Raw genomic sequence first — 13,644 nt, 5'->3', positions numbered from 1 at the left:
TAAACGACCATTTACGGAGCGACCGGGTACAAATTACCTAAAATAAAAGAACAACATGGCTTGGCTTTGCTTCACTGCCGCTCACTAACTAGGGACGGGCTCTATGTTAAAATACTTCATTTTATTTTATCGTTTCGGGAAGTAAATAAAATCTAAATTAGATACGCATTTTCCTTTGCTTGTTTTTTGATTGTAGAATTTAATGGAAACACTTGACAGCACTTTTTAAAAATCTGCGTGATTATATTGGTTTACGTTACACATACGAGTATCTATTAGAATTATGTTTATATTAATTGCATCCGATATTTAATAGCTGCTTTACTAACGACCGCAATAAACCTGTCAAACGGTACCCACGATATGACAGATACGCTATCTCCGTCGGTTGGCAAAGCGCAAATAAAATAAAAATTGAAAAAGATGCACGCAAATCACTTTCATTGGCAACCGGCAGCTTCGATCGAAATGTCAGAGATCCGTCGGGCGTAGGTGCTCATAAATTAAAAGCCATCATATTTGTTTTTCGTACGAGCGAGTAAATAAAATTCCAATCGGCGGAGCGTAACTTTGCGCGGTACGTAATCAACAGTTTTATTCGGCGATTCCGCTGCCTTGATTCCAAGCTTCGTCCCTGTCGTGAATCGAGCTCGTTCTTCATTTGAATATCTTTCGCCGCGAATTCTTTGTTGATGCTGATTAAATCCAATGTGTCTGAATTTTTATTGTTTGTTTTATTGGAAACGAATTTTGTTGCTCATTCGGTTTTATGAGTGGCTCATCATCTTATTAGAGATTGTCAAGCCTAACTAGACAGGCTGCTAGTTAAAGTGGAGGGCAGTAATTAACAGGCGAGATCAACAAGCCGCTCAATGCTAATGGGGCCTTTCCACGTCAAAGGGCTAAAAGGCGTCGGAGCGCGTCTGTCCGAATAATGGGCCAAGTTGTAGTGCCCTTCCCGTACTCCGTGCTCACGCGACCTCATAGACCCTCATCAAACATAAGTCGATTAGCCTAAATTGTACGTAACAAAACCATGTCTTTTTTTAAAGAGGATTTTTAAAGAATGTAATACCTAATGCAATCAGCTGGCAAATAAAACTAATTACGCATTGTTTGGAATAGACGCACGTAGAGTATTTTAAATTTAAATGTATGTACACGCGGCGAAAAATAACTATTTTATTGGTGACATGGGTTGTAAAAAATTTTTGCCCATCGGCCTGCCATCGCTTCAACCCTAATCATTGGCACGAGCCCAACTCAACGTAAAATGACAGTGTAGCATGGCATTTGATTTTGTGATCATTATAAAGCGCTAATTAACACATTACATTTTATAATGAAGTCTATCAAGATATTAATTGACAGCTTAATAAATTCGTCTCAAGCTTCCCAAAAAACCAGATGGTGTCATAATTATTTAATTGACTATATGTAGAATATTAATAATTGATGTAAGTTGAATGTGGACAAAACTTTAATTTAACTGTTTTAGTGAAGTCTTTAGAAATCAAGACACCAATGTTACGGTTTGAGAATCAAGTTAAATATCGCGGCAATTTTTTTTTTGTGTAATGGCAATACGTTACTTCTGACTATGAATAACTTAGGTAAACTTGTTTTGATGATTATAAAATCAAACGATTAAATGCTACGCTGTAAGATCTGAGAGGTTTTTGTGAAATGTGAATTACCAGCATCGTAATCTAGGCCGCCAGTTATTAAGTGACAAATCGTTGTCCTATGTATAATATCGACCTATAAGTATAACATTACAAAGATCGTATGTCAACTCATTAAGTACTAAAGTCCGGTGGCTATCGAGAGCTACATTAGCGTTTAAAGATTATAACCACTATCAAACTCATAAACTCACAATAATGTTAGAATTATACAATAAAAAAACTGTTTGTTTAGCATAATCAATATTTACTATGAAAAGTCTATAATGCTTTGATCTCGATAAGAGTAATATATTACCAAGAAAATTAATTTAAATAATACTTTACTTTTAAATTATGTGTTAAACTGAAATCGCATAAATTATTATAGCAGTTAATTAAATGACGTTATTAAATAGTAACTGTTGAAAGGCTGGAAAAATTAATAATTAAATTTTAAAATACGTCGTAGTTTTTCATTGACTGTTTGAGTAATTAGCAATCGAATGGAGGCTCGAATCCAATTGTTATGTTTGTCAATTCAATTGTTAATTTCTCATCGTGAAGGCGCGCCGGAGTGTATTGTTTCAGTTCATCCATTTAAAATTATTTTATTCACGGCTTTTGTTTCATAATTCTCAGTTTAAAATTTCACTCAGACTATAAACCTTTTTTTATTAAAGCTATATGTATGTACTATCTGTTATTCTGGCTGTATAATTAAGTACTAAATTACCGAACGTAGCACTAAGGGGTAAATTCACGATCTACGCGGCCAAAAGTCGATTTATCAAAACAATAAATACCTCTGCGATAACAGCTACCTGCGGTAGAGGACCCTTTAGAGGCTAGATAACAACCCCTCCCACCCTCGTATGCACTTTCTAATTCGTTTCACGTCAGTCGGAATTTGATCGTGTCACTTCGTGTATGTTACTTGTTCTCGGCGCTCTTAGAAAAGCAAAATTTTGACGGTGTGGTTTATTGTTTTTAAGATATCAAGAGTGAAAAAAATCATGGATTCTGAAACAGCAGGTTAGTAATTTATAAGCAAAAATAAAAATATGCTTTATTTATTTGTTTTTGAGGCTAGGTTAATGCTCTGAAAGAGAGACTGTTTTTGAGCGTCATTTTTCGCAAAAAAAAAACTTCACTCGTTAATAAGTAATACAATAGGGTGAGATCGAGCAGAATTGTTAACGACATGTTATAGTCTATTGCTTTGGTTATTATAATTTAAAAAAATACTTTCCGCATGCTTCCGCCAAATCATCATTTTTATACTTTAAAAAAAATCCGCCATTTTACTCAAAAATAAACTTTTTTTTGTATTGAGTTTAATCGACATGTTTATTTGTTTTAGATGTATCAAATACGTCAGAAATGAAGATCGTGACTAGAAAACACATATTTTATCTCTTCAAAAGTAAAAATTTACCTACATTGGAAGAAAAACTGTGTTCCTTAAGAGATCAACTTTTTTCTAGTGAAGGCTGCACTAATGAGCAAATAGAATTATTTAAAAGCAATTTTGCTTATTTCAAGTCAGAATTTAAGACTAGATGGAGTAAAGCTCAGTATAAAGAAGACAGATTCATAAAAAACAATAATTCTTGGCTAGAAGGCTCTTTCGCGATTCCCGTTGCTGAAAGTCCGTTGTTTGTAGATATGCCAAAGGCAAATTTCGGCAACACGAATGATGGAAACACCAGCAGAAGGTTTTTGATGATCCAAAATTAGCATCAGATATAACTGGAATCAGTTACGAGCTGATATATAGATTAAAAGTAATTTTAGAGACGATATCAAGCTGCCACAAAATTGACTCTGAAAAATACGACAGTTACGCAAAGGAAACAGGAGAACTATATGTCAAATTATACGGATGGCATCCCATGACGCCCACGATGCATAAGATACTAGTCCATGGTGCTGTTATTATAAAAAAATGCGTTACTACCCATTGGACAGCTCACTGAAGAAGCTGCAGAAGCGCGTAACAAGCATTTCCGATCTTATCGACTTGATTTCGCAAGGAAGTTTACGAAAGAAAGCTGCAACACGGATATTTTGAATCGCTTACTTTTGAGTTCCGACCCCTTACTGAGCTGCAGGAGAAAAGTAAAAAAAAGAAAGCACAGTACTTTCCTGACAGAGACGATAGAATTGCTATTGCCTGCCGATCCGAACCCAGAGTGCTCTTCCGGAAGCGAAGAAGAAAACATCATAGCAGAGACTGTAGCTTAATATGGCAACTGATTTTATTTCAGTAATAAATTATTATACACATTTTACTATATTTTTAATTTTTTCCTCTTTTGTGCAGATGTCGAAATTTTACATATCAGTAGAATTTAAAAAAATTTATCCTATAAATTGAAAATTTTTATCATGAAACAGTTGTTTCAACTTCGTAAAACGTTAAAAAATACAAAAACCCGCAAAAATATTTTTGGCCCCGTAGATCGTGAATTTACCCCTATGTGCGTAGGCAAGATTTTATTTTTGAAGTTTCGGGTCATGAAACTTTGAACCGTTTTATGTTAATTCTAGTAATAGGTATAAGTAGGACAATTTACTAGTGAAACGTTGAGACAAGAACTCTTTAGGCATGCAACGCGTATCGCTCCGACGTTTTTTCGCTACATTAATCTTGTCCACTAAGCGTGGCCCCTGCGTAATTTATTATTAGTACATTCGCAAAATATACCTTTAATTACAGCTGTTTGTGCTCACCGCCACGTAAAATTATTTAAATTACGCTTAAGTTAATGTTCTTTGGGGAACGAATTGCCGAATATTTCCCCCCGTGTTGTGTTAATGGCCGATTCCTGAATTAAATTCGACGGTCGTTAATTTGAGCACACTGCCTCAGCATAAACAGGCTTATCTACAAAAGTAATGACCTAAGTTTAATTTTATTCCCAATTCGCATCACACAGGGTTATGCAAATCGCGAATTTGGCATTGTGTGCAGGAATCTTAAATGCTTCAACCCGCTGCTGCCCTAATGGCGACAATTTCACTTTTTGGTAAAAGTAAGTAGATTTTATTGAAAAAAAGTTGTAAATTTTATTTGTCCCATTGTTTTGTGTGACCTTGCACTCCTTGCAGGTTGGACTTATTTCAAGGTGTACAATTTATAACGCCACATTATTGATCCTCTGAAACTATTTTTCATTGACACAGGAAACGACGAAAATAATAAATGTATTTTTTTACTAGGTACTTGTATCTATTTTACCCCTCTCATTACCCGGAATACTATTACTTATGTCTTAGGGCCGATACAGACGGACTGCAACCTGACTGCAATTTGTATGGGAACTGCACGCCGACGTTCCCATAAAAGTTGCAGTCGGGTTGCAGTCCAACGTCTGTACCGGCCCTTAGGCAACATATAAATAGAAGCAGGATTTCGAATTTCCACATGTTGAAATCGCCACATTGACTTGAAAGCCTAACATTTGCGGCGGTTCTAAACGGTACATTGTTACGTTACGGCACCGCGCAGGTGGACGGGAAATTGGCAGGTCTTTCGGTAACCAGACGTCTTGTTAATGCGACTTGTATGTTGATTGGCCCGGCTGTGCATTCTCATTGGATTTGCGGACGCCTGTGAATTATTTCTGGGGTGAACCAGTCTAACTTGACCGCGGGGATCTTAACCACACTAGACACAGATTGCAGTCTCAAAGCGCACTTTTACTGGTTTTCACGAGCGATCAAATCTTATTCTCTCGGCAACCGATTTGAATGATACGTTCTCGAAATCTGGTGCACTTTGGCAAAGCTTGTTCGCAAGGAAAGACGTAACTCTTCTAGTGCTTTATATCTGGGATTGTGTCCGTTTCTGATTTTCAGGATGAATGCGTACTACAGCGTACGCATAGCTATTATTTGTGTTTTAAGTTTTTAACTGAGTGGGACTCGGGAAGTCATATTGTTTTAATGATCGAGTTAATGCACAGGTTTATAGTTTCTGGGTTGTTAGCGGTAAGTCAATAAAAATGCCAATTGAATTAACGGTATATTCGGTTATAAATTTACGGAGCTCGTTAAGGTAGTTAAATTGCCGAGTTTAGACTTTTGTTCGCCAAACACAATCATATTATTCTGCATTTCATTCGCTCCTGTTATTTACAACCTTAGTTAACGATTACATGATAATAATGGAATGCTAATTAGGTAGTTGTAGTTACACCCAGGCTGTAACTCAGAAGAACTATACTATTAGACATAATTATATGTACCTAGCTGTTCTTTATTCCTTTTTTTTATAATTTATATATTTATATTGTGATCTTTTGCATGATTGTGTTTCTTTAAACTAGTCTTTTAAATAATAGTTTCAGTCTGAAGTTAATGTTGAGTAAACAAGCTAATTTGCATGCATCATTCTTTCCTGGTTTCAAAATTTGTTGGCCAGTACTTTCCCCAAACATGAATTTGGTCTAAATAACTCAATTATTGTTTTTCAAGTCCCGGATAATTTACACAAAAAAAAACAAAGATCTACAAGCACCAAACTTAGTTGCTTTTAGTTGTATGGATGTAAACATGGTGTGTGACGGAATCACTTCAGAGCTTCTGAGAGCGGGTGGAACACCGGTACTTAAAGTCCTCCAGAAGCTCTTTAATTCCGTCTTGTCCGAGGGCATAACGCCTGAAACATGGAATAGAGGCGAGGTGGTGCTGTTCTTCAAAAAAGATGATAACAACCTATTGAAGAACTACAGACCCATCACGCTTCTGAGCCATGTCTATAAGCTGTTTTCAAGGATCATCACGAACCGTCTCGAACACAGACTTGATGACTTCCAGCCTCCCGAACAAGCCGGTTTCCGAAAAGGCTATAGTACCATAGACCACATCCATACGCTGCGGCAAGTTATACAGAAGACCGAAGAGTATAACTTGCCATTATTCTTAGCGTTTGTGGACTATGAGAAAGCCTTCGATTCGGTGGAAACATGGGCGGTGCTTGAGTCTCTTCAGCGATGCCATATTGACTATCGGTACATCGAAGTGTTGAAGTGTTTGTATAGTAACGCCACCATGTCGGTCCGAGTACAGGAGCAGAGCACGAGGACGATTCCATTGTAAAGCTGCGTAAGGCAGGGAGACGTTATCTCTCTGAAACTGTTTACTGCCGTAATGGAAGACGCCTTCAAGCTCCTGGAATGGGAAGGACTTGGCATCAACATCAACGGCGAATACATCACTCACCTTCGGTTTGCCGACGATATCGTAGTCATGGCAAAGTCGATGGAGCAACTCAGCATGATGCTCGATGACCTCAACCGAGTTTCACAACGGGTGGGCCTGAAAATGAACATGGACAAGACGAAACTTATGTCAAATGTCAATGTTGTGCCCATCCCAGTCTCTGTTGGGAACTCGGTACTCGAAGTTGTTGACTCGTACACCTACCTAGGACAAGTAGTCCAATTAGGTAGGTCCAACTTCGAGAAAGAGGTCAACCGACGAATCCAACTCGGTTGGGTAGCGTTCGGGAAACTACGTAATGTCTTTTCGTCCGACATACCTCACCTGAGTGCCTCAAGACGAAAGTCTAATCAGTGTGTGTTACCAGTGATGACTTACGGCTCCGAAACGTGGTCTTTCACTATCGGCCTCATCTCAAAACTCAAAGTCGCTCAACGAGCTATGGAGAGGGCTATGCTCGGAGTTTTTCTGCGTGATCGAATCAGAAATGAGGAGATCCGTAGACGAACTAAAGTCACCGACATAGCCCACCGGATTAGCAAGCTGAAGTGGCAATGGGCAGGCCACATTGCACGCAGATAAGATGGCCGATGGGGTCGAAAAGTGCTCGAGTGGAGACCACGGACTAGCAAGCGCAGCGTAGGACGTCCACCCACAAGATGGACAGACGACCTTGTTAAGGTCGCCGGAAGACGCTGGATGCGGGTCGCTTCCAACCGGCACATATGGAGGTCCAAGGGGGAGGCCTATGTTCAGCAGTGGACGTCTTATGGCTGAGATGATGATGATGATGAAACATGGTGTTTTATTTGGTGTACCCTTATTTTGCCGACAAACTTTTCATCGAATTTTATTTCATAGACAACGATTCATCGAAACGTTAGTACTAATAATATTGTTTGGCGTTATTTTGTTTCATATACTATTTATTTCATTTTTTCTTACTGCGTAGAAATACTATTCAACGAATATTACTTGATCGCTAGCTCGTTTCAAATTATTTTAATTGGCACAACTACTAAACATTGCAATTCATTTGTTCGACGTATTACTTTAATACATTCTTATATGTCGTACGTCGTACTACACATTAATACATTTTTCTGTTGTAAGAATTTTAGATTTAGGTTAGGTTAGAACCGCGACCCCACACAGAAATGAACGGCTATCAAAGTCGGATTAGGTTAAGTTAGAACTGCGACCCCACACAGAAACGAACGGCTTTTAAAGTAGGTTTAGGTTAGGTTAGAATTGCGACCCCACACAGAAACGAACGGCTTTCAAAGTAGGTTTAGGTTAGGTTAGAACTGCGACCCCATCACCCCACACATAAACAAACTGCTTTCAAAGTAGGTTTAGGTTAGGTTAGAACTGCGATCCCACACAGAAACGAACGGCTTTTAAAGTAGATTTAGGTTAGGTTAAAACTGCGACCCCACACAGAAACGAACGGCTTTTAAAGTAGGTTTAGGTTAGGTTAGAATTGCGACCCCACACAAAAACGAACGGCTTTCAAAGTAGGTTTAGGTTAGGTTAGAACTGCGACCCTACACAGAAACTATCGGCTTTCAAAGTAGGTTTAGGTTAGGTTAGAACTGCGGCCCTACACAGAAATGGCTTAGTAAGTAAAATTATTGTTACCAACCTATTTATAATTTGGCCAAAATGAAAATGCAGCCTTGTAAAATTATGTGTTCAAAATTAGAGCACATAGCTATAATCGCGCAGAGTGAGACGACTGACGTGATTGCGTTTAGTTTCGATAACGAAATATTACAAATTGAAATCTTTTGCGCGTAATAAATTTCATGAAATACAATCCAAAATGAAATAAGAAAACCCGTAAAGAAATACTACGATATAAACTATATACAAAATAACTCAAGTACCAATTAAAAGTCCCCGATTTAAATTTACTAGTATCGATTCTTCGACGCAATAACTTGTCGATGAAATGAAAATACTTGAAACGTTGTCTTCGAAATAACATTCGATGAAATGTCTGTCGGCAATTCAAGGGTAAACCGTTTTATTTTTTATGCTTTCGAAGTTAAAAAAATAGCAATCAGTAGATTATTGGTTTGTAGATATTATATTAAGTGCTTTTATTCATATTACATGCGTAGACATTAGACATGTTGTGCAAAGGTTAAAACGATGCTAGTTAAAAAATAGGCCGTGCTCGGTGGAGTGGAAGTCAAGAGAGCCGAGGGCTTTTTCCAAATAGATAGTCAGACCGAATAAAAAAAAGCTCTTCAAGCCAATTCCATAAGTGGTAAACGATAGATCTTGAAGAAAAACCCTCAGGACTGCAGAACTACGAGGGGTTGACTAAAAAAAGATCTGTGAAAAGCTTAGAGTATTTAATAACTGGAGTCGCCTTTGAGAGCTTACCCTTCTGCCGAAAACCGTGCACAATTGTGCAAACTTTTGTATGGGCTGACGTTTATATGACATGGCTATTTGTACGCTACGTACAAATAGCCATACATTTGACGTGCCCCTCCCCCGCCAAAATCGGAAGCTGTTTTGTACAGAAAATGACAGACAAGGCGTCTCCAGTTACTAAATGCTCTAAGATGAAAAGGTGTCGCTCAACCTTGGGATATTAAAAATCTGCTTCCAAAAATAAAATCGAATCCCAGCTTGTTCGTAATTGGAGATCAAAGTTAACTGGCCCATCAGTAGCGAAGTTAAGTAGTTGCCGTGATCGCAGTAGACAGGAGTATATGCTTTAATTAACCAAACGGATTGAACCGAATCGAATGCTACTAATGACCGTGAACGAGCTTAATTCCTGCTGTCTAAATAGTTGGACAGTGGCTGGAGTTCTTTGATTGCACTACTTTAGTTAGAGGGCTATTAAGTCCTTACCTAGGTTTGATCAACTGCTCCACAATAAATCCATAAGTTGGTAAATCCATGGCAAATGTAGTATTAAACTCTTGATTGCACTGCATTACATTACACATCTGATCCTATAATAAACCCATAAGTTTTAAGAGACCATCAACGTGCACACTAGCGCCACAGCTAAATAATCGTGATTATTTAAATTTAACGAAAGATTTTGAAAAAAGGGGACCGCTACGTACTGTATTGTGTATTTAAGTACCTTTTAAATACATCAAACTAGTTTTTATGTTGCTGGTTTCGTCGATCTAGGAACTCTAAAAAAACGGCCGTTTTAACTTTGGCTATGCGTCCAAAGTTAAAACGATTGACGAATCCAGCAACATAAAAACTAGTCTGATGTATTCAAAAGGTACTTGAATACACAATACAGTATGTAGCGGCCCCCTTTTTTCAATATCTTTCGTTAAATTTAAATAATCACGATTATTTAGCTGTGGCGCTAGTGTGCACATTGATGGGCTCTTAATCAATTGTCAAAAAGGCACGGCGATGGAAGTTTAAAACTTTTTAAGAGAATAGTCCTGATTTGCCTAAGCGTAAAAATAATGTCTTAAGTTACAGCGAAGGTTGAACATTATTTTGATACAAGGGTCCATTAAAATAATTTAGAAGTTCTTTGAAATTTTGAAATTGTCTCACTTGTTTCAAAGCTTTTGTCGGTAAAAATTGATTTCGTTTCATTTTTGTTGAATCTCTGTAGACGTTAAAACGAAAATGTAGCGTTCCTTTTTATCAAGTATTTGGTATATTTAAACATAAAAGTAAACCCCTGTCCCTCAGCCGCCGACGCAAATCCCTCACGAATTGGCTTCCAAACCCCAAGGTCCCGCAGTCTCGTCTGCAATTGGCACAAAGTCGTTTATTTGTCCCAGGGCAGACTTACTTTGCACGCTTCATTTTGGCCTCATACTCCGCGGCTGACCCAGCAGACTTGACACTGAGATGCAAGGACGACGATCCAAATGAACTGACACACGTTGCATCCCACAAGGTACATAGACCCTTCTGCCATGGAACTGTCAGAACATCAGGCCTCTTGCTATCTGTGTGGCTCAACCGTGGAGGCTCTTAAACATAAGGCATTTTTACCAAGACCAGGGCCCGGCGGATGACATCATTGATGGAATGATACCTTGAAAAACGCCCCACGTACTTTAAGTAGGTAAGGTGACCGCCTTCTTTATCTATGACTCCACAATTGCACCTATACGCTTCGCACACCTTACACCCCAAACGAAAGGTATATGGCAGGACGGCTAGGTGACAAATTTATACAATTCCTCATACTTCCAGCATTTAATTTTACAGCTAAGTATACACTACAAATACAGAACAAAGTCTATGTTTGAGTGCCTTTGGCTCATACATGCATCACAAAATGTAGCTAATGTGTGATATGTAGTCCACAAAAGCTTTCCCCAGCACATTCCTATTGTCTGTCCCCAGCGGACGCGCCCCAACAATGTACCATTTAACGACGGCGACTTGTCGCCGCAACTGGCTGCAAGCGCAAACAGCCCGAAACTGAGCCGCGATAAAACACCCGTATACAGCCCCGAGGTGCGGTACTATAGCTCTTAGACAGTATGGCAACTTGGTAACATGCAAATGGCATTGTACTTAAATGTCGAACTATTAAGCTCCAGGTGTAATCAACAGATTACATAGGGCACGCATCTAAGTGTGCCACGCAACAAGTCGGAGCCGAGCTGATGTGTCCCTATCCCTTCATTTTAGATTTAGGTTCCTAGTGTATCTGCATACTTTTACCTAACTATAATGTTGATGATAAAAAAAAAACGAATCCGTGTAAACATTTAAAAAGTACTCTGCTATCCAAAAATAAAGAACAGTTCCGTTATATAAATATGTACTTACTGTCAGACAACGTACCTACAGCCACCGTTGAAGGATTCAAATTTGAAACATAGTATGTATGTTCTTCGAATACCTATTGTAAAGCTCTGCACATCAGAACTGAGTTTTGAAAATTGAAAGTCTATTTTATAAATGAAGAAAGTTGCAGGCCGAGGCTATAAGTGTAACAGTGATTTTGACCAAATGCAAAATACTGTTTTTTATTTATATTGTGTATGTAGACTAACTAAGCAACCTATTGTAACAATATAACGGGATTAGCTCTAGATATAGTTAAATTAAGAGGGTCTGAGTTCATTACGGCTATGACTGTAACGTTACATTACAGCGTTACTTTGTTTCGTTACGTAAGGCAGTCCTCGTATCACGGTCGAATTGGGTTACTTGGCTGGAGATTTAAGGCTACAGATCTCGAACTCGATTAATAAATCTAGAAACGATATGGATTCGATGTGTTAGTGTCAAAAGTGACTTTTTTGACACTGACATAATCTAATCCATATCGTTTCTAGATCTATTAATTGACGTATGTTAAAGTTCGAATCGGGCCTTTAGACGGGTGCGATCGTTTTGTGATTTTTACATATATAACTTCGTTTAGTATTTTGTTTATAAATGGCAATTAGTAAGTTTATTCCAGACAAATATTTTGATGTGTAGGTAGAATTGAAGAAATAAATATGTATAACCAAAATTTCCATAAACTTTCGTTTCCGTCGTCCTTACGTTATCTACATAATGAAATATTAAATACCGTAACAAAAATACTTTCTTCTTTTATTAGAATTATCGGAATTGTGAGTAGAAAGTTCGTATGTATTTTGCATTAAGTACTTAATTAAAAAACAGTGTCTAGTTACAATCTTTCGTAATATGGCCCCGAAAAGCGCTTATCTATCTTGTATTTTATTAGTTTAAATGGCATTATAATCATGTCATTGTCTGCCATTTTTGACATTAGTGTTCATATAGGTAACAAAGAGACCAAACCTAAACAGTCGATTCGAATATGATAATTGAGTTTATTTAATTTTTAGATAACTGCATAAGTTTCATACAAATACAATTTATTAGAGAATAAATGTATACAAATATCTATAAATGTCATAAACCTGAAAGCACTTTATTTGTGAAAGACTCCTAAAATATTACATTTCTTCTTTCATCTCCGTCCGCGCCAATTTAATTGGAGCAAGAAATCCACTTAACGTTATTAAAGCACAATAGAAGTACGTCCCCGCTATCAACTTAATTGAAAGTTGCGTTGCGGTCCCAGTTTGTATGCACTTTATCAATTACTTTACCTAGAACCGTTTAAGTACTAAGCCTGGGGATTAGGGAAATGATAGCGTCATTTAAACGTTACTTGGATTCAAGATCTGTCTAAGTTTTTAAAATGTAGACAAAAAAATAGACAATATACGACGAATAGATAATTGAAGCGCTGGTGGCCTAGCGATAAGAGCGTGCGATTTTCAATCTGGAGGTCGCGAGGTTCAAATCCCGGCTCGGACCAATGAGTTTTTTAGAACTCATGTACGAAATATCATTTGATATTTACCAGTTGCTTTTCGGTGAAGTAAAACATTGTGAGGAAACCGGACTAATCCCAATAAGGCCTAGTTTCCCCCCTGGGTTGGAAGGTCAAATGGCAGTCGCTTTCGTAAAAATCAGTGCCTACATCAATTCTTGGGATTAGTTGTCAAGCGGGCCCCAGGCTCCCATGAGCGGTGGCAAAAATGCCGGGATAACGCGAGGAAGAAGAAGTAGACAAAAAAATAGGCGTATTGCGATGCTTGTCACACAAATTATAAGTAATGTAACTGCCATTCTTATTAGGTTAACTGTTTTATTGCCTGAATGGAGCGCATCTATCTTATCTGCGCACATTTTTTTACTCGTAGACCTATAATCACTATGAAAGTAATATTATTTATTGAAAAGTCGCATAACGCTG

General features: G+C 37.9%; 1 protein-coding gene across 1 annotated transcript in view; it reads left to right on the top strand.

Annotated features, from left to right (window-relative positions):
- LOC134794235 (lysine-specific histone demethylase 1A) overlaps window positions 1-13,644 on the top strand; it is a 402,452-nt gene that overhangs the window by 373,981 nt on the left and 14,827 nt on the right. The gene's annotated exons all lie outside the window — the stretch shown is intronic.

The sequence above is a fragment of the Cydia splendana genome, chromosome 10, assembly GCF_910591565.1.
Source record: "Cydia splendana chromosome 10, ilCydSple1.2, whole genome shotgun sequence".
NCBI classification, from domain to species: Eukaryota; Metazoa; Arthropoda; class Insecta; order Lepidoptera; family Tortricidae; genus Cydia; species Cydia splendana.
The sequence above is the reverse complement of the archived record's forward strand: the minus strand, read 5'-3'. Positions and strand labels throughout refer to the sequence as shown.